This window comes from Tachysurus vachellii, chromosome 19 (genome assembly GCF_030014155.1).
Source record: "Tachysurus vachellii isolate PV-2020 chromosome 19, HZAU_Pvac_v1, whole genome shotgun sequence".
Lineage (NCBI taxonomy): Eukaryota > Metazoa > Chordata > Actinopteri > Siluriformes > Bagridae > Tachysurus > Tachysurus vachellii.
The window spans coordinates 14,199,450-14,227,044 of NC_083478.1; the positions used below are offsets into that span (position 1 = coordinate 14,199,450).

Consider the following 27,595-nt stretch of genomic DNA (forward strand, 5'->3'; position numbering starts at 1 on the left):
AGTAGGAGTCAAATTCCAACACGATCTCCACCTCTTCCTCCTCCTCTTCTCTTTCTTTTTCTCTCATACATTTTTATCCCTACGAGTTTATACACACATACATAGTCATCAATTCAAGATCACCAAATGGTGTGATGATGACTGCCTGCAGCTCGGCTGCTGATACTCACGAATCAACAAATCATCTTTAACACCTTCCTGGAGCTTGCGCCTCAAGAGGTGTCACAACAAACCAACCTTCTGGCAGTGCACAGTAGCAGTGCATTCCTTCAATCTGGCACTCAGACACACACTTTTTTATAAATACATACATACATACATACTGCACTATGCAAATGTTTTAGGCAGGTATGAAAAAATTCTGTAAAGTAAGAATGCTTTCAAATATATATATTTTAATTGTTTATTTTTATCGATTTACAAAATGCAAAGTAAGCGAACAGAAGAAAAATCGAAATAAAATTAATATTTGGTGTGACATTCCATTGGCTTCAAACTTGCACACTTTCACAAAGTCAGGGATTTTGTAGGATTAGAGTCTGGTGTACGCTGAACTAATTATACCAAACAGGTGCTAATGATCATCAATTGCATATTTAGGTTGAAACACAAACATTAACTGAAATAGAGACTGATGTGTAAGAGGCTTAAAACTGGGTGAAAAACAGCCAAACTGCTACTAAGGTGAGGTTGGAAGAGAGTCACCGGTCATACTCCATGGAAACATTTAGCACAACAAAAATACACACAGTATATATAGTGCACCAGCAAGGCCTCACCCAGGCAAAGATTTGAAAGCAGACTGGGGTTTCAAGTTATTTTGAAGAAGTACAAAGAACCAGGCAAAGTTAAGGACCATACAGAGTGGTTGGCCAAGGAAACTTAATGCAGCAGATGAAAGACACATCATGCTTACTTCCCTTAAACATCAAAAGATGTCCAGCACTGCCATCAGCAAAGAAAATATGGAAATCAGTGCAATGCAGCTACTGTCCAGAGAAGTCTGGCCAAAAGTGGTCTTCAGAACAATGACCCCAACATACAACCAATACCATTAAGAAATATTTTCAGCTTGCTGACTCCTCTCCAAACATAGCATTTATGGTTGTGACTAAAGTTCTCTCAAAGTTGTTTTTTGAGGGGTTTTTGTTTGCATCATAAACAATTTTCTGGCAGTAGTTGGTGAAATTTTTCTTGTTCTACCTGACCGTGCCTTAGTATCAACAGAACCAATTATTTTCCACCTCTTTATCAGAGTTTGAACAGTACTGACTGGCATGATCAAGTATTGAGATGTCTTTTTATCTCCTTTTCCTGGCTTATAAAGTTCCATTACCTTATAACGCAGGTCTTTTTTCTTCCCCGTGGTGCAATATCCGGCCAAGTCATTGCATCACCTCATGAGCTGAAAAACTCAGGCTATTTATGCACAGACACTAATTAAAATTAAATGATTCACAGTTGTGGAAACTTCCCTTTAATAGCTATTTAAGCCTCTGTGTGTCAACCTGTGTGTTTATAATGTGGCCAAACTTTCAAGGATATGTAAACTTTTGATCAGGGTTGATTAGGTGATTTTAGTTATCATTAGGTTTTAAGGAGTCAAAGAACTATGTGATAATTAATAACTCCAAGTGGCTACTATCCTAAAATAAGAAAAAATCCTTTTGTATTATCAGTCTTATTTTTTCGAAATATATGGCAAAGTTTAACTATTTCTTTCAGGGTATGCAAACTGTGGCGCACAACTGTATGTGTATTTTGTTTTATATATATATATATATATATATATATATATACACACACACACATATATATACATATATATATATATATATATATATATATATATATATATATATATATATATATATATATATATATACACACACACACACACACACAGGTTCAGTTGTTTAAGAAGAACATGAATGCAAAGTATGAATGCATACTGGCATGAAAGTGGTTAAGTATGCTGGAAGGGGAATTATGACCTGGGGCTGTTTAGTTGCTTCAGGGCCTAGAACACTTGTAATAATCAAGGGAATAATTAATTCCCAAGATATCCAAATATCCTACAGGATAATTTCAGAATGTCTGCCTTGCAGCTGAAGCACAGTAGAAGCTGGGTGATGCAGCAGGGCTATGATCCTAAACATTGAGGTAAATTTACTACAGAATGGCTTCAAAATGGAAAATGCACCTTTTGGAGGGACCCAGTCAGAGCCAGACCTTAATTCCATAAACATGCCATGGAATGACCACAAAAAAAGCTGTTAACACCAGACACCCTAAGAATATGGCTGAGCTGAAGCAGTTCTGTAAGGAAGATTGGTTAAAATTCCTCCTGAACATGGGTAATTCAAAGCTACAGAAAATGACTGAGGTTGAGGCTATTGCTGCCAAAGAAGGATTCAGATTCAAATAGCAATTAAAGCTTTTACATCTCTAGACACATGCATGCATGCATCCATACATACACATTAACACAAATATTGCCTGATAGCTGTCAGTTACACTCACTCTCTCATTTTCTACCGCTTATTCTCATTTTCAAACTATTCTCGGACTAATGAACTATTCTCATTTTCAAACTAAACTTAAGATAGCTGGAAGAAAGGGGCAGGAGAGCAAGAGAGATGCATTAATCTACAGAATTAAAGGGATGACTAACTGTGACTGCTGCCTAATAAGGGTGTCTCTCTTATTCAGAGTGAGACTTCATAACTTCAGTCTAACTACTTGAGTAGTCGGCATCGGCATCAAAATAAAAAAGATGAATAAAATGTTTCAAGAGTAAATAAAGTTGCAATGAAATAACATGCACTGTCAGGGTGGGTTGGGAGAGAAGCTAGATTAAAAAGGGGGAAAACAAAAAAAGAAAGAACATAGAGGGAATGAAATGTAGAAATAATGGTAACACTAAATCCTGGTGCTGTGCTTTACACAACAGCATAATAGTACCAGCTAGCAAGGCAGTTTGAAGAAAAATGGATCCATTTTAAAGAATCAGAAGGCTTCATTCAGATAAGTATGTATACATTCAAAGCACACAATGTATAGTAGGATCACCTTTCAAGTGATCCCACTTGAAAGGATTAGGACATTTTATACAGGTAATGTGACCCCATTCAATATATATAAAAAACAGTAATTACTTTGGTACATTCCTTTACTGAGAATGGTCCTTTTTCATCCAAGAAGTACACAGGACATCATCAAAACTTGACGATAAAGTAGGATTAAACTCAAATATTGAACAAAATATCTCAGTTTTCCTGCAATGTTAGAAACAGGACCAAATTACATAGTCCTGTATACAATTAACTTTGATGTAATTTCTTTTTACACATTTGTATTTTGCTCATTTAAAGACTAAATGAAAACATAAAACTGAATTCAGGACTCCCCGGCATAAAAGTAGACTGCAAATTTATTATTTAACAGAAAATATCCAATGTTGTGACAGACATGCCCTAATAGACGTGTATTTGTGGAACGTGACAATCATAGCCACACTGGTGGAAATGACCAGAATCAACATTTTATGAAAAGAAATAAAAACTTTATTGCTCAACAGAGTCCTACTTTACAAGATAACTGCAGGTAATAAAAAAATTGCCAGCTCGTATTAAAGACTCTTAATTTGATATCTGGACTGTGTCTTGCATTCGGGTCCTCGTCTGCCATTCCTGACAGTTATAGACAATTTGTATGATACAGGTATTCTTCTCTGACTCAGTTATTCTCTGGTAATGAATAACTGAATAAGTTTTCATTAAGTTAAGTTCAATGAAATGTACCATGATACTGTGTAGTCTCGAGCTGGTTGCATGAGAAAGCATGAGCTGTGAGAAACATACTCATAAGCTATAATGTATTTCTATTTTTCTTTTAGTCTTACTGTGAATCTATGGTCAAGCTAAACATGTGTCTATTATAGAACAAAACAAACCTGCTTAAAATAAATGCTCTCATAAAAACAACATGAAAATGGACAGTCTTATGACACCACCCACATTAGAAGCCTAATTTTAAAAAGTAACATATTCCCACACTGAGAAGTACAGAAACTGTCCAGCCAACATTCTTACATATAGTATGAGTAAAAATGCAGGAGGGATCACAAAATGTGCAAGGTAACAGCAGGTATATGACCCAATATAACTGGGGGGGGGGGGGGGGGGGGTTGCTGTTGTCCCATTTTTATCACTCCCTTGATAGGATAACTTTACATTATTTACTGTCCATTGTCACCCAAATGAGGATGGATTTCCTTCTAAGCCTGGATCCTCTCAAGGTTTCTTCCTCATATCATCTCAGGGAGTTTTTCCTTGCCGCCATCACCTCCGGCTTGCTCATTAAGGATAGGGATAGATATATAGTATTTAAAATTTTAAGTTAATCTTTTTAAAAAATTAATTTTAAAGTTTAATTGTATATATTCACTTATTTTTAATTCATATTTTTCTTCTTCTTCTTATAATAATAATAATAATAATCAAATTATTATTATTATTATTATTATATATTTATTTCTTTTTCTCTCTCTTCTGTTTCCATACTTCTTAAGTTAATCTTTTTTAATTAATTTTAAAGTTTAATTGTATATATTCACTTATTTATTTTTAATTCATATTTTTCTTCTTCTTATATACATACTTCTGTAAAGCTGCTTTGAGACAATGGGAATTGTTAAAAGCGCTATACAAATAAACTTAATTGAATTTGAAATTTTAATAACTGAACTGCTGGAGGGTAGTGGGGATAAGCATGTGGACCTGAAAAGCCAGGCCACAGACAACTGCTGACTGGGTGAATATTGTACTACAGACAATGCTAATCTCAAGAGAATGTACCATCTGATTAGTTTTTATGTAAATAAAATAAAAACAATATCTCTACATAAGCAACTGCCTTCGTTCAAACCCCATGCATACTCTGCAAATGGAACTCTTCAATCTGATGAATATTTCAAGTCCTGGTGGAACTTTCAAGACTAAAGTAATTAATGAATGCAAGTTGATGTAGCATGTGTACAAGCCCTTCAATTAGAAACATGGGCAAACTCCACATGTTAAAAGCTGCAGCAACATAATTGTACTACATTGAGGGGAAGAGGTGATTGTTAAACAGGCCTTGGTATCAGCACCATAGCACTCACCAATGAACTCAAACCCTTGAAAATGTGTTTACAATGCAAAAGGATCATACCAAGCATTTAGAAAAAGGGCTTGAGGGCTTATGGTACCACAATTTGCCTTATACACAAAATTATCGAAGTGATGTAACCATGTATGTGCCAGACCACCTTCAAATGTGGTTAGAGTGATCGGTTCCTGTTGCATAACAACTGTACTACCACTTGCAATCCATTCACTCATCACACATGTTAATTCAAGGTGTGAACAGAGACCAAAGCCTTCTGGCAGATGAACTAGGTTGCTTACCATATCTCTTCCATCTGCAACTGGAGAAACAATTCCCTCTCCAACAAGAAACAGCACCTCCAAATAGGTGGCCATGTCTCAGACCCACTCAACCTCAACACTGGTGCTCCACAAACTTGTATGCTTTCTGCCCTGCTCTACCCTTAGTGCAACAGTGACTGTGTGTGGCTATATCACATTGTAGATAATATCACCCTGACAGGACCAAACAATGAAAAGTGCACATATCGGACAGAAGTGTACCAATAACCTATAGGTGATCACACAAAAAACTGTAGAGAATTTTAAAAAGAAGAGCCTGAACCACCTTCCTATGGAAAGTCACAATTGTCTACTATAATCTGTCATAGAATTTACTAATGCTCTTCTACAAAACTACAGTTAAATTTATATTTACATCCTCCATTTCTTGCACTGATAAGTAATTTTACAATGCAAACACATGCTACACATCTTCAGAAGTGCAGGGGAACAGATTGACCTGAAGTCATCCATGGGGAAGGAGAGAAGGATTTTTTCAGCCAAATCCTAAACTGTTTACCAGTCCAGATCTGTATCATTATCTGGTTGAAACTAAGTATTTATACAAAAGAAGCTGTAAACGCTTATCTCAGTCTGGAAGCTAATTTAACTAATTTCCAGAAGGAAAAGTTGAAAACATCTGCTCATATGGTGTGGATGACATTTGTATTGTCCGTGGTGAAGTTGGCGCAAGCCAAACAATGTCAAAAGCTTACTCCACATGATTCATCGCTAAGATGAATTCAGAGGTTCTTAGTGGACACTGCACTGGCTGTATACCTATGCAAATACTAAATTACATTAACAACTATATGCCAGTAATTTAAATAAGTGGAATTATTACCTATTGCAAACGTAATTATTTTATATGTTCCGAAATATCTCTGAAGGTCAGGTGAAGTTCGTTGCCATGTTGCTGCAATCCTTGTTGCTGTGGAACAGTATATGAGAGACAGTTTAAATGCTCCATCATTTTAGATCCAAAGCATTGCTTTTTCTATCCAGTCAGACAAAGAGCAGTTCAGAGTAGGAAGCCCGTCACCTCTGTTAAAATTGCACCCAAGCTTTTTAGGTCCTTGAAGATAAGTATGTTCTTATGTGGTTTTCATAGTCACATACATGTTTATTTCTCTCTTCCCCCCATTAACGCTTGTGGGGCAACTAGTTTAATTTCATTCTAATGTCTAATGTCAAAATCAAAACTAATTTCTGAAAGTTAATTTGTTCCGGGTCTTAGAAAACATTCAACCACTGAACATCACGTTTCTACTTTGAACACTGACATTTTTAATCGCACAATTAAATGAATGATCGCAATATCAATGTGTATGAACAGTCTCCACTTATGTTTTGAATGTGCGGGACTACCACAGACTTACTGTACCAGAAACGTGCAAGGTCCAAACATGGCTCCATAAACAATTTCAATAGGATGCCTAGGTATCATTGGTGCTGGGAAACAATGTCTTCATGGACCTCAGTGCTGTTTTGTCTTGGCCCCTTAATTTGAGTTAAGGGAAATTGTTTTAAATCTTATTTATTTGTGTGCTTTCAACTTTGCAGTAACAGTTTAATATTTGAGTGTGATGGGCAGGTGTCCACAACCATCAAGAAATATAGTACATATTGTGCATTATATAGATTCCATGAGGCCCAATTGATTTTTTTCTTTTTACAAAGCAGTGAATGTCAGGAATTAAATGCATTAATGTGGTCTAAAGATAAGAAAGAAAATATGTGAGTGTACTCTCTCTGCTTCATGAATTTTTTATGACAGTACTGTAGCAGGCACCCTAACCTGTTATCCACACAGCTCAGTCCACAGCCTGGGGAAAGCAACTTTCATTCACACACACTCAAACACTCCACCCACTCACACACTTAGAGTTCAGCTGCATGTCGTGTCAGCCTGCACCTCCATCCAACTAGCCCCCGCGCCCCACACACACACGCACGCACACACACACCAGCTAACCAGCATGACCACCCCCGCTTCCATATCTGTCTCTCCTTTTCTCTCAAATCCTTACCCCAATCATCTACGCAGTTTCCCCTTTCTGAGCAGATGATTACTTTTATCGAGAGTGGATGCATGTGATCTTTATATTCAACTATTATCTACCTCCATTCCTGATACACATATGCTGTGTGTGACCTCTCTCACTTTAGTACACATAAATGCACATAAATATTCCTTATAAAACAATATAACTGTAAACATAAAAATACATTCATGAAGTGTTACATTGTGTATGCAAGAACATTTAGATTTTTTTTTTCATTTTACTGCATTTAATTACTGAAATTAAGTTTCAAAATTGTGCTAGAATGTCATGCTTTAAAGCTTTGACTGACTGACTGACATTATGTTTCTGTAGATGGCTTCTTGCATGGCCTCTATATTCCAGCTCTCAAAGTGTTCTTGTGATACCTGATGGTCATTACCTCTATTTTTGAGTTGTTCTTCACAGCTTTCACAATATCACAATATTTCTGACTGACCAGTTCAATGTTTGCTTAATAGTATACCCATGTTTTCTTTTTTCCAAAACTCTATTAACTCCATTTTATTCTGATCGATTTTTCCTCTTTTCTCAGCCTTTTCCCCCCATTGACAACCCTCTTGTTTTTATCCTTACAAAGCAGTCTTCACAAAGTGAAACCAAAGGCTCAACCAAAGGGTATAAATTCAGAGTTAGATGCTCTGAATATCCCTGAATATTAATACAGGGATCCTTAGAGTAATTGCATTAAATCTTACAAGGTATACCTGGGCAACAAATAATAGCTGTTAGTTGCATTCCATTTTTATCATTTAAAAAATGGGTGGGCTCAAACATCTTAGGGGATTTTTACACCTGGTCACTTCATGCGTTTTCTGTGATCAGATATCTATCCGATCATAAAAAGACCAGGTCTAAATGCCCTCCGAAACGTTTTTGAGACGGATATAAATCCAATCGTTCAAACCACTTCAGGAGGTGGTCTAGGACACATTTCAGATGAAACTGGACAGGTGTAAATGATACGTCAGCGCTATACTCCTCCCAAACGGAAGTATGTCACTCGCAAGTGATCTTTCACCCAGGTATCTCGTTGGTTCTTAAAATGCACTGCTGCCGCCAGCGAAAATGCAGCAAACAGTAAATGCTGTTTTTTTGTAGCATAACAGTCGTAACAAGTTTTTTGTCTTCTTTTTGATTGCATTCTGAAAACCACATACACCAATGCCTGTTCCATTTCAATTACCCCTGAAATGAGGTCAAATATGTTTGCATTTTGGGCGGGAGTAGAAAGATCGGACTGATATCCGATTTGCCAAGACGCATTTATGTGGCCTAATGTAAATGGAACAGTTTTAACAAATCAGATAGCTATCGGATCAGAGAAAACACATGAAGTGACCAGGTGTAAAAAGGCCCTTAGAATATAGTTTGTTATTAGAGTGACAAGTAGATAGTCTGTATAATTTACACTCAAAGCTTTTAAAAACATGTGCCTGTGCCATATACTCCCCTGCACATTCAGCTGCCTTTGATGTATTTTAGATCAGAAGTATATGTCTACAGTACATGTGTATTTTTACTAATATGCAGTAACCAACATGTGGCTATGGTTAAGACAAAAGATTTTACTCCAGCACATCTTTATAAATAGAGGAAACTTTATGTATCTTCTTTCAGCCACATTAGAACCATGTAGGAAGATAGGCATCAGGTCAGTTGCCTTGCATAAGCTATATTATTCTGCTTAATTCAGCTTTTAACCGGTTGAAAAAAAAAATCCTGGACTTCAATGGCACAGTGGATGCATCAAAATAATGAGTTATTTAAACAAAATATAAGTTATTGTAAACAAAATAATATTTTACTATTACAGCCAATGTATAACAATACAACAGGCCTACTTAATTAAAAATTATATCTATTTACAAAGCAGTGCCATTTTCCGATTTAAGATTTAAAATGTATCTCTAACTTACACCAACCAACCAGCTTCTGCATTTCAGGGCTCTTAATACTTACGTCGATTAAGGTGCACCTGTAGCTAGCAACATGCGCTTTTGGTCATTACAATATTTATACTGTTTCATGATTTATAAAAGTGTACTCGAAATAATCTAGCATCATCAGACACGCCCATAATATAGAACATCATTGGACTACTCTGAAACGCACTAAATCGTCTGCGGTATGGTAGTAAGACCAGCAACATTTCTGGAAGTGGGTTTGAAATTAAACAAGTGCTGAACACTTCTCTTCCTTTATACAACCCCGAGCGACAAAATGGAGGAAAACGGAACTGGCCAGCTTAAGTGGACACCGTGCGGAGAAAGACACCCACATAACCCACACAATAGTCCACATAAACCGATGGTTTATTCTTAACCGGCAATTATCGCCACACACAACACTTTATTAAGTTGGAGAGAAGAGTTACACAAAAGGGTCGGGGGCAAGCAGAGGACAAAATATTATAAAGGAGTCTTAAAAACATTATTTGGTCCAGTGCAGTAACGTAGGTGCTGTTGACGCAGCAAAAATTTCCAGAAGGAGAAATCCCCCTCATGGAGGTTAAACGAGGGTAGAAGACGTAAAGGGTGTAAGGTTTCAGCCCTGAGCCGCGAGATTCCTATTTAAATCCCCGAGACCGCACGACATGCATTTTCCCAATCGCGGAAACAGAACAACCGGCAAATCGACACAGGAGCTCCTCGAGGCCAAAGAGTCACGATATGGTCCAAACTTGGGAAGAGATACTGTTGAATGTGTCAGGTAGATGTTGCATAAATGGGGGGAATTGGGCTGAGATACGATGTCAAATAGCTGTAGCTCAAATCCTGCGCTCACGTATGTTTGTTGTCCGCTCGGGTGTCATGTGTCTCACCTGGCAGCGTGGAAAGAAGCTGCTTGGAGAAAAGGTAACTGCATTTAACATTTTACAATGTCGCGGGGAAAAATAAGCAAACCCATAAGCTAATAAAAAAAAAAACTCGCTACACGTCAATTGTCGTATACCTCATGAGGACTTCCTACTTCAAATCACCTTGTCCGAGGTGTAGCTACCTGACATATTCAGATTCTGAAGTCCATGTGTGCTATAAAGCGCGTAACGCATACCAGTGAATATATCAGTATTGTGGGCAAATAGACTACTGTAAAAACGAGTGCTAAAGGGTGCGTGAGACGCATAAGCCTACCTGTTAACCCATGAGTTCTGGGTTCGAGCACTGGCGACGCGTCGGGCTTCAATTTCTCAGTGTCAAAGTGTGAGAAACAAAAGATTTCAGAAATGTAGGTTCTTACCCTAACGGTTCTGTCAGTGTACAATTCCCCTGTTCTCTCCGCCTGTGCCTTTTTTCTTCCTCAAACTCTCCCGCCCCTGCTTTTCCGCGTTTCGGTATCAAGAGCACATCTCTCTCTCTCTCTTTCTCTCTCTCTTTCTGTAGTCCTAGCTACAGGAAATGAGGCAGGGCGAGCACGCGCTCTCAGCCGCACGGCAGCTCAGTGAAGTGTATAAACAAGTCAAACCGTGGACCGCTCCAGGATAACCCACAGCCCCACCTCCACAATGTGATAAAACAAAGTATGACAGAAAAGACGTCTACTATTGCTGCTGCTCCTAAGAAAAATAAATAGCATCTTCGGGGGCCAATAAGAACTCGGAGTGTTCAATAGCGCTCCCAGTGGCTAGTCCTTGCCAAGTTACACAGAAGACTAAAAGAAATTATATTAATATATTCCTGTCATGACGGTAGCTCACTGCTGACCCCGAGAAATCCCTGATGAAATCTGATCGGTTGATTGTGGTATTTCAAGCTGCTTTGGTTCACAAAGTGGGGTCAACCAGCGGTCGGTGACATTGGGGAAAATCACATCCCACTATTTTCAGAATTATGATATATATTCATGAGATCTTATATATATTTTTTTATTTCTTTCAAACGGGTTTAATCAAAAACTCAATAACTAAATCAAACCAGATTTTTTTCCAGAATATTTTTTCTAAAAGGGTTCTTGACTGCATAAATTTGACATGTATCAAATATTATTGCATGTATCAATAATCCCTGGTATTCTTCACATGTCTGGGCAATGGGGTAAAATGTCTAGACGGAAGCATTTTCTCATGAAAAATAATGAATAAAAAAACCCACCCAAGACTGTGTTAAGTTTGTCAAACACCATGTGGTAAAATGTCACAAGAAACCCAACTCTATAAATAATGGGTACAGAAAAAGAATATCAATGTTTTGGAATTGCCCAGTCATATCTTAGCTGTAAGCCCTATTAAAAACCTCTGAACTTGCTTGATGAAGGCTTTGCAATTCCATCTTTTGTATTTGCAGCACACTGGGTCCCTGTCAGCAAAGAAAGTTTTTGCCTTCATTTATGTTGGATGCTATATTACATTAAATGGGGAAAAACAGATCTGATGTGAATTATGATCATCTGGTTTAGTTATTTAACATAATAAAAAAATAGAAAAGGTTTTACATTTTATATGTACTGTTGCAAAGCTACAAACTAGACATAATTTTAAAATTTCAAAGATAAAGCCAAACTACTATTTTGATAAAGTGGTTAACTACACTAGAAAAATAAGACGTAATAGCCAATTGTGCCGAATAAGCTTTTTGAAATGGGAAAAAATCAAATGTGACATTTACATGTACACATGCTCTTGTGGCTATGAGATAGCAAGTAGAATTTGGTCTTACTAATTAAATGTTCTATTAATCTATTATTATAAATAGAAATGTGCCTATTTCTGCCCATATGAAGCAGGTTTTTATATGTCAATATACACTGTAAAAAAATCTTTAAAAATGGTCAAATGACGCCATATAAAAATCGTAAAATATGTGTAAAGGTGTAAAAACGATACATTTACAGGAATCTCCATTAAAGGATTTGCAAAGAAACACTTTTACAGTGCTTTTATTTCTCAGACTACTATGATCAAACACATTCATTAAACTGTTGACATTCTCAAGATTGTAACATTATTTTATTAAAAAAAAAAAAAAAAAGTAAAAAAAAATTGTATAAATTCAAATCAACTTTTGTTAAAAGAAAATATTGTAATAAATACTGTAAAATATCCTCAGCTAAAAACATTCTCTAGAAACGCAAAATTAAACTTCCACTTTTTCGATTAAAATGGGGGTGAAAACTTTATTTGTAATTAAGTACACAACAATATTGATTCTGAAACACTTTCTGTAAACTATTTAAATTTACACTGTATTAAACAGATTTTCAGAGACCCCCAGAAAGAACTGAAATTCTAAAAACGGCATTTCTTCATATCTGTGATGATGAGGTCATGAATTCACCATTGAAACAGGTGGAGTAAACAAAGAATTGTGCCTTTGCGCTGGGTGTGTGTGTATGCTGTTGTTTTTAGTGTGTATTTTCCAATTCCTTTTTATTTTAATAATGTTTTATCACAATATTCTTCTGAACCCTGGGGCTTCATAATGTTCTGATAATATCTGATGAAGAACATTATACCTTTATTTCATTTAATATATTCATCACTAAATTCAGCATAATAGGTCAGTCTGTACCAAAATTGATTGTGCAGCATAGCAGACAAAAGCAGATAAAGAACTCCACCTCCAAATGAACAATAATCAGCTGGATCCTTTGTGAATCTGGGTTGGGGAATAAAATAAATAATAAATAAATGACACTAGTATTCACTGAAAAGTCATCATGTACCCCATGTACTTTGATGAGATCAGTGAAGTACTTGATAAATACATATATTAATCACAATGTAATGTTTATAAAAAGTGGTTAAAATTGACTAATATCATGCCTTATAAACTTATAAGTTGATAGTGATGGACTTGTCTTTCAGCATTATTATAATCATCACCATAACACTCAGTTTTTAATGAAACTGAGAAAAATCCCAGTGTCACTCCTCTCAGATGAAGTCACACTCACTTGCTGATAGGAATACACAGTGATTTTGCCCAATTGCAACATATGTAAGTGTGTTTTTTGGTTAATATTGTTTTGCTAGGGCCATAGACTGTGATAAGCTAAGCTAATCAGAGTTTGTGCTTTCTCCACAGATAGATTGCCGCAATGGCAAAGAGCACATGCTACTTCACGTTTACTTCACATATGATATGATGCAGATAAACAATAGTGAATTTTTTATATGGTCTCTCTCCAGAATGTTTTATCGGCAAGAAAACTGATATGTTGTCAAGAGTGAAATGATAGCTGTGCCAACCATGCTAGTATAGAAACCAGTAGCTGGAAAGCCTACTAGCGAACTTCACAGAACAGCGACCTGTAGTCGAAAAAATCACACTTAAAAGTCTTACGATTACTTATATATCTCTATTTGTTTACATATTTATTTGTCTAACATAAGAGTATTTGTAGGTTGGACTAGATAAATTATGTACATGAACAAAAAACATAAAAAGTTGTGTTAGCAGGGAAATAACAATGTTTTTGCAACATTTCTGGCAATTTCTTTGCTGTAAGTTGCAACCTGTGATGGTTGAGAATGAGATCCTGGCATTCGAGGAATGAGGGTTTTTTGCGGTTACCCCAGGTCCAGACTCACCTTTAAGGGCAATCGCCAAGGGTCAATTGAGTGTACTATATACTTTTTGTTTGAGTATATTACCCCTGTATCCTTGATGCACATCTGAAAAAGATTTCTACAGCTCTCTCTGTGCATCTGCTGGTTGGGCTCTGTGGTGGGTGAGGAGCAGGAGTAATGAATCAAATTAACATAAGTATGGCAAACCTAAACATCTTAAGTTGGATGACGACTCTAATAATGGTTGCACAACAAAAAAGTGTGACATGGCAGAGATTCATTCTGTTAGAATCACTATTACCTGACATGTCTCGGGCATATTTCTAAGTTGTGCACTTTTGAAATACAAAAATATCCGGCATAGCAGGGACAGCTAGAGATGTGAAAAATCTGTGATCTGGACAAATATTTGTTGAATGCTTCAAAAAAGACCAGGCAGATAACCTAATGTATACAAATATGCTAGCCAATGTACCTGTAAAGGCACTGTATCATCCAACTCTTAACAGCAGTAAAGGAGTTATCCATAATAGAGAACAACAAGACAGGACAGAGTTGACACAACAAGGTGGAATACATGTTAAAATAATTACAATAAGGAATGAAGATCGGATAATAAAAACAGGAATTTACATCATGACGTTCAACAAACCACAGCCACCAGACAAGATTTACTTAGGATATTGGAGTGTGCCTGTTAATGTTTTCATACCAAACCCAGTAAGATGTTTCAATTGTCAAAAATTCGGACATGGCTCTGAGATGCAAAACAAGTCAATGTTTTGCAAATGTAGTGAAGAAAATCATGGACCAAACTGTACAAGACCAGCTAATTGCAGTAACTGCACAGTTGATCATTCTGCATCGTCATAAAGACTGCCAACATGGATCAAGGAAAAAGAAATACAGAGAGTAAAATTTATGGAGAGAATAAGCTACATTGAAGCAAGAAGAAATGTTGATCTTCTGTAATCTGAAGAAATCAAATTCATTCATATCAAAATCTATCATGTGCATAGCTGAATGTCAAACAGAAATGACCTGGATAAATAAAGATAAGTCACAGGCTGTATATAAAAACCCAAACTCAAGTAAAAAGAAAACTCAAAATACCCAAAATGCTATGGTGTCAAGTCCGACTCAAACCAATGAAGAACAAAGAATGTTGATTGATCACAACCAATCTTCAAGAGGAAGAAAGACACAAAGTTGCACAAAGACACAATCATCAAAAAGCAACCAAGGAAAAACCTCAAAGGATGTTGAAATGATTACACCCTCTCATAACCACAGTTTATACCTGAAATGCAAATATAAAGTGACTATACATGCCAAAATAGTAGTTTTTATCAAAATAGTAGTTTGGTTTTACCTAACTGAGAATCTTAGATTGCATTATTCAGTGGAACTGTAAAGGGATGAAAGTTAATTTAGCTAAATTACAACATCTATAAGCAGTTTTGAATCCCATTGCCTTTTGCCTACAAGAGCCCCACCTAGCATCAAAGGACATAATGTTTTAAAAGTTATTCAATATTTAATACATTTGGCCCAAATATACAGTGACCCTCAGGCGGAACGGCCATATTAGTTACATATGACATAATTCACAGTCATATACCAATTGATACAAACTTTCTAGCTGTAGCAGTGCATCTAACCCTCCATGAGCACCAGAATGACCAGACATAAGAACAGTTGCTTCCCTCAGGCAAGTCATCTGATGAACACTTAACATACACGGAACACACAACACTATTCTTACACATTATTTACTTAAAACACATACTATTTATAATTCAATTGCACATTTCACACTTGTACATTTGTACATACAAATTGTATATATTGTATATGTCATTCTGTTACACTGTGGCGCTTCTGTCACTAAAACAAATTCCTCGCATGTGACATAAGAAAACATAAGAGAGATATAAGGGGCGGCTTCCATCAACTGACAGTTTTATTGCCATGGCAGCTGTCATAACAACTGTCATTAGTGATAGGAAATGAATAAAGGTCAAAGGTCATACCATTTGATCTGACTTTCTCACGTTCTCAGATGACATACAGTAGCAGATGTATAGCAGATGTATAACATAATGTTCAATGATTTTAATATGTTAGGTTTAGTTCTCACGTTCTCATGTTCTCACATGACATATACATACACTGACAGGTGTATGTCCGGATTTTAATATGTTAGGTTTAGTTCTCACGTTCTCATGTTCTCACATGACATATACATACACTGACAGGTGTTTGTCCAGATTTTAACATGTTAGGTTTAGTTCTCACGTTCTCATGTCCTCACATGACATATACATACACTGACAGGTGTTTGTCCAGATTTTAATATGTTAGGTTTAGTTCTCACGTTCTCAGATGACATATACATACACTGACAGGTGTTTGTCCGGATTTTAATATGTTAGGTTTAGTTCTCATGTTCTCACATGACATATACATACACTGACAGGTGTTTGTCCGGATTTTAATATGTTAGTTCTCACATGACATATACATACACTGACAGGTGTTTGTCCAGATTTTAATATGTTAGGTTTAGTTCTCACGTTCTCAGATGACATATACATACACTGACAGGTGTTTGTCCGGATTTTAATATGTTAGTTCTCACATGACATATACATACATTGACAGGTGTTTGTCCGGATTTTAATATGTTAGTTCTCACATGACATATACATACACTGACAGGTGTTTGTCCAGATTTTAATATGTTAGGTTTAGTTCTCACGTTCTCACGTTCCCCCTTGAGCAAACACGCATGCGCAAAAACGTGCACACGCTCCACCCTGAGCAAACACTGTTGATAAGGTGTATAGATATTTTTTCAGACCGAACCAGTCCTACAAACTACACGTAAGTCACATTGCGAAAATATGAATGTTGTAAAATCTTTCATTAACCTTATATGATTAGCAATAATTTATTTATTTATTCATTCATTATTTTGTATGTATGACATATTCAGAAGACGTCAGTACAACATCTAACTAGTCAATGGAGCCATTGATTTACAGTCTTTTTTGACCATGCATGAAAATACCATTCAAAGTAATCGTGACATATTTTGGGTTTATCAGGATATTTCACTCAAATTGATAACTTTGGAATTGGTATAATTTTGAGTAATACCCTTAGCCTTCATGGATGTCTTTCCTTTTTTAGTTTTGTAACCGTAGGTTTTAGGACCAGCGCTTACTCTACTATTTGATCACCGTCGTCTAGTTCACTGGTAAGACCCCCTAAATAATCATTCAAAGGCGGCATCCAATCCCCTTCTTTACTTTTAAAAATGATGCTGTCGGTGTCGGTGTACAAACAACGGCGGTTTAAAAGATCCATCAGAGTTGTGTTTGATCTCTGTGCAGAACATGCTCAAAGTTTTCAGTTATTCTATCCCTTAGCTGAAAAAACAAAAACAAAAAAAACAAAAACCTGTAGATCGTCTCCAATGTTGATATTTTCTTCTCCTTCAAAGATGCTACCGACTTGAATGTAGTTATTTTCTACTCCTTCGAAGACGCTACCACCGACTATGTTAGTACCCGCATCTAAATACAATACAGATTACAGAAAATGCTAGGAGGATTGCGAGGAGGATCCCATCTCTTAAGGGATGTTTAAAAAGAGAATGCTAACTCTTGAAATACCATTCAAAGTAATCGTGACATATTTATGGATAATTCGCTTGAACTGGTAGTACAGATAGTTCGACCACCTCGCAGCGGTACAGGTTGTATACGGAAAATTGCTACAATATTCAGTTCAGAAGCAGTACAGAAGAAGATGCGACACTTGTATATTTTTTTACAATAAAGACAACATGTGCTTTGCATTATGCGTTACACAGCTTTTAAATCGTGATAAAAGCGATTTTCAAAATGAAAAAAATCGCTAAACAGCTCCAATACGATGTAGGATTAACTGAAAACACACCCGTCATCTTTGCCGATGTGTGTAAATTTGAGGCACATTTACAGTGTAAAATTGTAATTGTGTACAAAACTAGCGATAAAGCAGGATTCTCTTTCTTTCAAACCAGCAAGATCCCCCATGAAAAAACGCTGTACTTGTTTTTGCATGACAACCACTATTACGGAATTAAAAGCATCACTGAATTTTTGGGGTGTAGTTACGTCTGTCATTTCTGTCACTCAGGGTTTAAGGATATGCGGAACCATCACCGTACGGTCTGGTGGTAGCGTCTTGAAAACATTCTAAAAAGTATTTGCTGTTACCCAGATACATTTGCCGAGCTAGCACACTGATTTGTAATTCATCTCCAGGGTTTCTAAAAAGAACCATGTAATTGGTGTTCAAATTGATTGTTCTACTAGACTTGCCTTGAAAAAACTAATTCTGAACCAGATATATAACGCTCAGATTTCTGTGATGTGTGTATTTAGTAAAAGCTTTATCCACCTCCTTGTTTTTACTCGCAGATTCCATCAAGTCATCTAATATCACCAAGTTTGTTTTGCTGGGGGGAAACATTTCGTCATCACACAAAGAATCTGGGATTCCTTGAATAAAATTGATTTATTTTGGTCATCAATTCTTCGTACAAAGGCTGTCAACATGAATAAAACCACACAATATTTTCAGGAACTTTGGACAATACCTCTTTACAATTTTCCAGCAGCATTTTGATAAATTAAGATTTCCCACTATTACTAGGTCCGCATACAATACAAGAAAAGGGCAGCTGCATCCTCGTGTCAAAAGAAGTCACATTCATATTTTCCTTGATAAGTGTTCACAACTATACGGCTACGACAATCAAATGAACAACATACAAACATTCATACATACATATACTGTACACATAAAAAAAGGGAGGGAGAGTTGTGAAATCAGGAAATAACACACGTTTATCGTACACAACCCTGAACTTTTTTTTACCTGTGTCTGGTTTCTCAAATGAAACCCCTTTTTATCTCGAGTGATTTGGTTGTGCAACATTATAAGTTGACTGGGTTTATCAGGATATTTCACTCAAATTGATAACTTTGGAATTGGTATAATTTTGAGTAATACCCTTAGCCTTCATGGATGTCTTTCCTTTTTTAGTTTTGTAACCGTAGGTTTTAGGACCAGCGCTTACTCTACTATTTGATCACCGTCGTCTAGTTCACTGGTAAGACTAAATAATCATTCAAAGGCGGCATCCAATCCCCTTCTTTACTTTTAAAAATGATGCTGTCGGTGTCGGTGTACAAACAACGGCGGTTTAAAAGATCCATCAGAGTTGTGTTTGATCTCTGTGCAGAACATGCTCAAAGTTTTCAGTTATTCTATCCCTTAGCTGAAAAAACAAAAACAAAAAAAAACAAAAACCTGTAGATCGTCTCCAATGTTGATATTTTCTTCTCCTTCAAAGATGCTACCGACTTGAATGTAGTTATTTTCTACTCCTTCGAAGACGCTACCACCGACTATGTTAGTACCCGCATCTAAATACAATACAGATTACAGAAAATGCTAGGAGGATTGCGAGGAGGATCCCATCTCTTAAGGGATGTTTAAAAAGAGAATGCTAACGGACTTACACAAAACATTTGAACCACCGTAGTCAACGTAGTTAGACGATGTACCGACGTATTCTGAATATGTCACACATACAAAATAATGAATGAATAAATAAATAAATTATTGCTAATCATATAAGGTTAATGAAAGATTTTACAACATTCATATTTTCGTGATGTGACTTACATGTAGTTTGTAGGACTGGTTCGGTCTGAAAAAATATCTATACACGTTATCAACAGAGTTTGCTCAGGGGAGCGTGTGCACATTTTTGCGCATGCTCGTTTGCTCAGGGGGGAGCGTGAGAACGTGAGAACTAAACCTAACATATTAAAATCTGGACAAACACCTGTCAGTGTATGTATATGTCAATTGAGAACTAACATATTAAAATCCGGACAAACACCTGTCAATGTATGTATATGTCATCTGAGAACGTGAGAACTAAACCTAACATATTAAAATCTGGACATGCACTTGTCAGTGTATGTATATGTCATGTGAGAACGTGAGAACTAAACCTAACATATTAAAATCTGGACAAACACCTGTCAGTGTATGTATATGTCATGTGAGAACATGAGAACGTGAGAACTAAACCTAACATAGGTAGCTGTCATGGCAATAAAACTGTCAGTTGATGGAAGCCGCCCCTTATGTTTAGGAGTCTGAGGGGAAGAAAGAGTTCTTCAGTCTTGAGGTCCTGCATTTCACACTTCTGTACCTCTGTCCTGAGGGTAGAAGTGTGAACAGTCCGTGCTGGGGGTGGGAGGGGTCCTTGAGGATGGAAGCAACTCTCCTGTGGACTCTGCGGTGGTAGATGCTCTGCAGAGAGGGCAGTGGAGTCCTAGTGATCTTCTGTGCAGTCTTCACCACTCTCTGCATTTGCGGTCCATGACAGTAGTGCTGCCATACCACACAGTAATGCAGTTGGTCAGGACACTCTCGATGACGCAGCTGTAGACGTTGCTGAGGATCTTAGGCGACATGCCAAACTTCCTCAGCCTCCTCAGAAAATACAGCCGCTGTTGGGCCTTCTTGACCAGCTGCGTGACGTGAGGTGTCCAAGTGAGGTCCTCTCTTATGTGGACAACCAGGTATTTAAAGTTGCTCACCCTCTCCACTTCAAGCTCCCGGATGAACAGTGGCTGATGCATTCTCCTCTCCTTTCTCATGTCCACTATCATTTCCTTCGTCTTGTCCGTGTTGAGGGTGAGGTTGTTGTCTCCACACCATGACACCAGACTGGCCATCTCCGTCCTGTAGGCTGCCTCGTCACCACCAGTGATGCGTCCTATCACTGCAGTGTCGTCCGCGACCTTCAGGATGATGATGTCCTTGTGGGAGGCGACACAGTCGTAGGTGAACAGGGTGTAGAGGATGGGGCTGAGTACACAACCCTGTGGAGTGCCAATGTTTGTGATGATGCTGGCTGAAGTCCTATTACCAATCCTGACAGACTGAGGCAGTCTAGGAGCCAGTCACAGAGGGTGGGGTGCAGACCAAGTGTGGACAGTTTGTGGGTGAGGTTGTGTACCTGGGTTGTTGAGATGGTTGGTGGAGGGGAGGGGGTTGGGTGGTTGAGGTGTGTGTGAGCCCCCTCTCAGCAGTGTAGCTGGGGGCCTCAAAGTGGGTGTAGAATGTGTTGAGGTCGTCCAGCAGGCTGTCTGTTGAGGTGATGTTATTGGTGGTGGTCCTGTAGTCTGTGATGTGCTGCAGGCCTTGCCACATCCACCCTGAGTCAGCAGTAGAATAGAAGCTGTCCAGCTTCTCTCTTTACTGTCTCTTGGCCACTGTGATGGCTTTTCTCAGTCCATACTTCACATCTTTGTACATCTTTGGTCTCATTGCCTGATCTAAATGCAAGAGAGCGAGCACGCAGCATGTGAGGTACCTGAGTGTTTATCCAGGACTTCTGGTTTGGAAACTTGTCCAGTAATGCCTGTTGGTTGTATGTTAGCAGTGCATGACATTCGTGCACTGCAGAAAAAACAAGAAACACACAAAAAAGAAGAAAAATCCGACATTTGAGTGCGGCGCGAACAAACATGTCTGCCTCGGGGGGCGTCATGATGTCATTAAAGTCATTAATGACATCATGGCACCCATCAAGTCATTAAGTTCATTTATGCCCTATTCCTCCTTGGAACACCAAAACAGTAAACATCATGTGGAATTTAGCCCAAAAAAAGAAGAAACTGACAAATCCAAATGAGGTACACAGTACACACCTACTCAAACCGAAGTATTTTCAAAATTTCTTGTATTTTTCTCGTTGACTGCAGTGGTTAGGCCAATAGCCATCCCTGATCTGGGACAGTATAGACTAAAATTGTTAAACTTTTTACAGTGTCAGTCTTTAATGTATTTTACTTGTTTATGTAAGCAAAGACAATATTTGCACAGAGTGGCCCTAAACCAGAGCCATGTTCCACCATCAACTTTAGTTGGTCTTAATTGCTGTCTGACCAGCAAGGTCAATTTAGTATCAATTGTTCAGTATATATGTATTTCAGCACTGTAGAAATGTAGTACTTAAATGGCACATTTATTAGTGCTTGCAGTTGCATGCTGGCTCAGTGGTTAGAACTGTCACATCACAGCAAGAAGTACATGGATTCAACTTCCAACCTGGTATTTTCTCTGTGTTACTTGCATGATCAGAAAAATCTAAATATATTGTACATCTAAATATATTGTACAAAAGATTGTACATGTTTCTCCTGAGCTGAAGAGTAAATAACTATTGTCTAAATAGACAGTCTGGCACACCTGACCATACAGTACCTTCTTCATCAACTGCTAAAACATAAGCCATATACAGTATGTGTACTGAAGAAAACTTTGTTTAAGAGGAAAGGAATTAGGATTAGTTACAGCATGTACATTACAGAAGTCAGTGCAAAATTGCTTTAAACCATCATGTTTGATTATAAGCAAGCAAGATACAATGGGCTCTACTTGGTAACGCAAAGCCATGATTTAACAAGTACTCTACCTCACTTCTCATAACATGGTGCTTGTGGGGATTTAGATGATATTGGTTCTGTTTGATAGGGTCCAGTCACCAACATCAATATTGTGAGTGACCATGTAAGTATTTAAAAATGCATCATTAAACAGCATACAATATTCCCCAATTAAATTAACAACATAATCATACTGAGCTGCAGGCAAATACAAAATATGTGACTATAAATTAAACAAGATAACTGAGTTGGTCTGCATAAGAAATGAAGCAGTAACATACTCCAAAGACCATCTAACTCAGGAGAGTACACAGAAGTCATTTTAGCAGCAATAGGAAGAGGGTCAACAGTGTCAGGTTGTAAGTTAACACTAAGTCTATTAAAGTAGGCCTTAAGCATGTTGATATGGCACGCACAAGACTTATCACCAGTGTTAAAATGAAGCATGGAAGCAATTATTGTTATGACTTTAGTTATGTCTATATTTAAGGGTTGTGTCTCCTTGCTGGTGATGCTTGATTTTAGTGCAGCTTTTGACACTATTGATCATATTATTCTAATTGATAGAAAATGTTGTTGGAGTTAAAGGAACAGCCCACTCTTGGCTCCTGTCTTATTTGACTTATCAGAATGTAGATGTAAATAGTATATTTACTATATACTTATACTTTATTTTTTGTATACTTTATTAGAAATAACCTTCTCTATGCATATCAAGTAAAGTTTCCTTATTTACAAGGTTCTGTGTTTGGCCCACTGCTTTTTGCTCCTTATGGTTCCTACCTCTGTGTAAAATTATTTGTAAACATGGTTTACCAATTTGTTTTCATTGTCATATGCTGATGAGACACAGTTTTTACCTTGGGAGGCACCCCCACTCACTGACAGAAGGATTCTGCAAGTTATCCCTTCCTGAAGATGCTCTTCCTGAAGATTGTCCTTTGTGGACATCTTGTTTCTCTGGACCTTTTTGTTTTTTTGTTGCCATCGCTCTGCATCAGTTCCGATGGGGGATGCCACTCAGCTTCCTGTTCGGAAGGTCCTGTTTTGGACGCCACCTCACTTTTTGTTCACAGGGGATGGTCCCCAGCCTCATCTATTTTCACGTTTCGTCAGTGGACAGGATTGACTTTCTTGTTCCTGTGGGGGTGGTGGATGTTACTCAGTATTGGCATCTGGTAGAGGATGTCTCCTTCCCTTCCTTTCTGTATGTGGCTTTGCCCCTGGTTTGGCTGGGGTCATTTCTCTGCTCTCGTGGTTCGGTTGTAGAGGTTGCCCTAGTCTTTTGCTTTGGCTGAGGATGTTGCTTGACCCTTTTTTAGCCCTGTCATTCACCTGCTTGGTTTCCCCTAATGTCTCCTGTTCTTGTTTTTCCTGCTTTTGTGAATGAACCATGCTTATTTTGCTCCCCCTTTGTTTAGGCTTGGTTTTTACCTCGGCATGCAGATATGAAATCTTCATGCAGCTTTGGGGGCCTTGACTGCTTTTTGCCTTGCAAAGATGTTTTGTTTTTCATCAGCTTCTGATCCAGTCGAGAAGCGCATGTGAAAATAACACCCTTTGAACACACTGGACATAATATATTTTAGAGAAATGTGGGGTTTATGCTAACCAAATTGGCGTTAGTGAATGCTACATAGCTAATTACTTGTTTGCAGTGTTAAAAATCCTATGTTAGGCTTTATCATAACAAAAAAGATTTACATGTAACAAACATTTCAGTCATAATGAGACTATAATTAGAATAAAAAATTAGTTGGTCTAATGTGTTAACAATTTGCTAACAATTAACCTAACATTTAGAAAGCTGTTCTATTGAATCAGGTTCAGGTCACGGCTGGAAGCAGTACTGTAGATAACCGTTACTTGCCACCCAGCACGAAATTCATGTTTTAGTAACTCTAACTGTATAGTGATATTGTAAGAATGAGGTAATGTGAGTCTGCTACACAATGCTATACAATAAATATTGAAAATGTAATGCAGGGAAATTTGCCAAAATTTCTTGACATGAAATGACCCAATCTCATTAATCAGCAGATGCCTTGAAAACCCAACTGTTTTGAGAGCATCTTTATTATAACATTCTAACAGACAAATCGTGTAACTCTGCACCTCTCTCCATGCACCAGGTCCTTCCTGGAATATTTTTGCATGGTGTTTTTGATCATGCGTACTCTTGGGTCTCTTTCAACTGTATCTTGATGTAATGACTGCAATGATTATAATTCACTTAGGATGTATGCAACCTTGGTAAATGCTGTTACACAGGCAGAAAGTCAGGTAAAACGTATAACAAGAAATAAATAGCTAAATTATTTCTATTTCCAAAAATGATACCTTTATCTAACAATATTTGGACATGTTTTCCACTAATAGTAGATTTATTACCAGGAGAATGCTTCAAGTTCACCACTACTGGCACACTGTTAGCAATTTGCCACTATTGGTAAATTAATTTGACTGCTGCAAATCAGCCACATGTGGGCAGATAACACCCTCTCCCAGACAAGATTGAATCATTTTACCAAGTGTATTACTGTTTTAGTAGGCCTCAGTATTTAATATTCACTGCTTACCAAGATGACCAAGATGGCGCCGCAGATGGCTGCCACGGCACGACTCTCTCTAGTACTTTCTTTCTTTTTGTTTACCTTCTGTGTGTTTGCTTACCCTACCATGATAACTTGCACTAGAGAAGAACTGCTTAACATCGGGCAGTTCACTCCAGACAACTTTTCACCAGTTTTCACAAACCCGGATAGTTTTTTGGAAATCTTAGTTGGAGGAGCAGCCGCGCTCTGTGGTACTTGGAGGAGACGCCGGCGAGGGAAGTGCGCCAGTGCGCTAGTGAAGCTGCGACAGAGGGGATTTAGAACTGCGCTCCCATCGGTTCACCTGGCGAACCTCCGCTCACTGCCAAAAAAAATGGACGAGCTGTTTCTTCTCAACGGAACAAACAAGGACTTTTCACGCTCCGCTGCTCTCTGTTTTGCTGTAACTTGGCTCAGTCACTCAATACCGGACAGTGGATTACTTCTCTCGGGCTTCCACTTACACCGCGCAGATCGCGTAACGGAGCTATCAGGTAATGTGAAAGGCGGCGGAATCTGCTTCTACATTAACAAACGTTAGTGTACAGATGTCATAGTGCTGAATAAATACTGCAGCCCAAACCTGGAATCAAAGTTCATTAACTGTAAACCCTTTTATTCACCGCGGGAATTCTCCTCATTCATCCTGACCGGAGTTTACATCCCACCGCAGGCCAACGTGAGTGATGCACTGCAAAACCTGGCAAACCAAATATCTGGCTTGGAGCAAAATAATCCGGATTCTCTTTTTATTATTATCGGAGACTTTAACAGCATATAGGCATTGAACAAGCAAATGCCCTGAATGAACACTTTGCGAGATGGGAGAGTGACGTGCCACTTACTCCAATCAGCTTTGATGGAAGAGCAAGTGCATCAATCAGGGTAAGCTGTGAGGAAGTGGGGCGGATCTTCTCCCATATAAGGACACGGAAAGCTGCTGGCCCTGACAGGTTGGAAGGCACCGTCCTAAAAAGCTGCAAAGAACAACTGATATTAAGGACGCATATCGCTCTGTACCCAGTGCGGCCTTGGAGGACTCTGATCACTGTTTGGTCCATCTTATTCCAACATACAGGCAGAAACTAAAATCTACTAAGCCTGTAGTAAAAACAGTGAAGAGATGGACCAGTGAGGCAAAGCAGGAACTACAAGACTGTTTTGACTGCACTGATTGGAGCATCTTTGAGGCTGGAACTGACAGCCTGGATGAACTGACTGACACTGTGACATCGTACATCAGTTTTTGTGAAGACGTTTGTGTGCCAACCAAAACCTTCTGCAAATACAGTAACAACAAGCCATGGTTCAAAGCCAAACTCAAAAAACTTTGACAAGCCAAGGAAGATGCCTACAGAGGGGGAGACAAAACTCTGTATAAGCAAGCCAGGAACCTACTGACGAAGGAGATCAGAATAGTCAAAAGAAGCTACTCTGAAAAGCTGAAAAGCAGGTTTTAAGATAACAACCCTGTGTCAGTGTGGAAAGGCCTGAAAGACATCACAAACTACAAGAGTTGCCCCCCATCTCCCTCTGAAGCAAACAAATACCTAGCTGACGACCTCAACACCTTCTACTGCAGGTTTGAGAACAGCATCTTCACACCTCCCATCCAACCCAGAACACTGACTGACATCACACCTCTGGGAACACCATTAACAACTCCTCCCAGCACTCAAGTTGCACTCACGATTTGTGAAGCGGATGTGAATCGGCTCTTTCAGAGACAGAAGACAAGGAAAGCCCCTGGCGCAGAAGGGGTCTCGCCCTCCTGTCTCAAAGCATGTGCTGATCAACTGGCTCCTATTTTCACCAATATCTTCAACAGATCTCTGGAGCTGTGTGAAGTCCCCTCCTGCTTTAAACTCTCCACAATCATCCCGGTCGCCAAGAAACCCTCTATCACTGGACTAAATGACTACAGGCCTGTCGCTCTGACATCTGTCGTCATAAAGACCTTTGAACAGCTGGTATTGGCCCACCTAAGGTCTGTCACAGAACAGATACTGGATCCCCTACAGTTTGCCTACCGTGCAAACAGGTCAGTGGACGACGCAACAATTGGACTGCCCAGGGACATACGCCCGGATTCTGTTTGTTGACTTTAGTTCAGATTTTAATACAATAATTCCGGAAATTCTTCACTCCAAACTCCTAAGGCTCACTGTACCCCCTTCCATCTGTCAGTGGATCACCAGCTTCCTGACAGACAAGAAACAACAGGTGAGACTGGGAGGTGTCACCTCTAGCATTCGGACAATCAGCACTGGCGCTCCACAGGGATGCGTCCTCTCCCCACTACAGTTCTCCCTCTACACTAATGACTGCACTTCATGTGACCGAACAGTTAAACTCCTGAAGTTTGCAGATGATACTACGCTCATCGGTCTCATCCAAGATGGCGATGAGTCTGCAAACCGGAAGGAGG

The 27,595-nt window shown here is 38.4% G+C and overlaps 1 protein-coding gene across 4 annotated transcripts in view; it reads right to left on the reverse strand.

The window, feature by feature from the left end:
- The window catches only part of zbtb46 (zinc finger and BTB domain containing 46), a 91,859-nt gene extending 80,745 nt beyond the window's left edge, over nucleotides 1-11,114 (reverse strand). For 2 of the 4 annotated variants that reach the window (XM_060893664.1, XM_060893667.1), the window contains exon 1: nucleotides 10,778-11,112. The gene's annotated coding sequence lies outside the window, so the exon portion shown is untranslated. Of the gene's footprint in view, nucleotides 1-10,671 lie in introns of all 4 variants that reach the window. The other 2 variants (XM_060893666.1, XM_060893665.1) reach the window with 2 other exon arrangements.
- Between the last annotated feature and the right edge of the window lie 16,481 nt (nucleotides 11,115-27,595).